Source organism: Arachis duranensis, chromosome 7, assembly GCF_000817695.3.
Source record: "Arachis duranensis cultivar V14167 chromosome 7, aradu.V14167.gnm2.J7QH, whole genome shotgun sequence".
Taxonomy (NCBI): domain Eukaryota; kingdom Viridiplantae; phylum Streptophyta; class Magnoliopsida; order Fabales; family Fabaceae; genus Arachis; species Arachis duranensis.
In genome coordinates, this window is record NC_029778.3 from 29220598 (window position 1) to 29221571 (window position 974).

The following is a 974-nucleotide window of genomic DNA, read 5'->3' on the forward strand; positions in this document are numbered from 1 at the left end:
TATTATTATCAGAATGTCACGCTTCTGGCTGCGCCACTCTGATAGTAAGCAGTATTACAATGACTTCATATATTTAATAATAAAATAGAAGTTTTTAACTCGAAACCATATCGCTGTTTTTTTTTTTTTTGAAAAGTCGAAAAAAATACTTTTTTTTTGAAAGCAAACCAACATATACATATATATACAAAAGCTCTTATTACATAAATAGCTTATGAATATAATATGCATAAATCATTACGGTTCTTATTCCTCTTAGACATTATAATATTGATGGTGAGGAATAAATAAATAACAACTAAAACAACAACATCGAATAAGCAAAATGTAATAAAACTCTTTGTGAGCCTCGTCATCCATTTCCTAAAAAGATAAAGTTGTACGGGGTGAGAACTTAACCACACGGTCTCATCACGGAGTTTCAGAATTGTCATAAGAAGATTTTTAATAAGAAAATCGTTTTCAAATTCAGTAATTATCGTTGTCTTATGAATCCTTTGAAAAAATGATGGTTTAACCATAAAAAAAATTCAAAACTTTTTTTTAAAAGAAATCAGTTAATTATCCAAAATTCCAAACTCGCTTTTGAGATAAAAGAATCTCTAAAGTTTCCTAATAGTATAAATGACCAACCTGTTCCAAACATAGGTTCATTAAGTCTATGCTGAACCAACTTAATATTTCATACTTTACTAAACCACACCATAAATCAATCACGACTTCAGGCCCAAACAGCTCAATCAACATCCAATTCACCACAACCCACCCACTTTCAGTCACAAACACAAATAATGAAGTTCAAACACAATCAAGAGCAGTTACGTTAAGTATAGCAATTAACAATTAAACAGAATTATTCATATAAGCAAACCAATTACAATATGTACACCCAAACAATGTCACATAGATGCATATGATGAATGCTTGCCCTATGGCTAATGAGCTCATCTATCGGTTATACAGCCAACCCGACA

At 30.7% G+C, this 974-nt stretch overlaps 1 protein-coding gene across 1 annotated transcript in view; it reads left to right on the forward strand.

Moving 5' to 3' along the window:
* Positions 1-974, forward strand: part of LOC107458383 (dehydrodolichyl diphosphate synthase 2) — a 5849-nt gene that overhangs the window by 1767 nt on the left and 3108 nt on the right. The window lies entirely within an intron of this gene.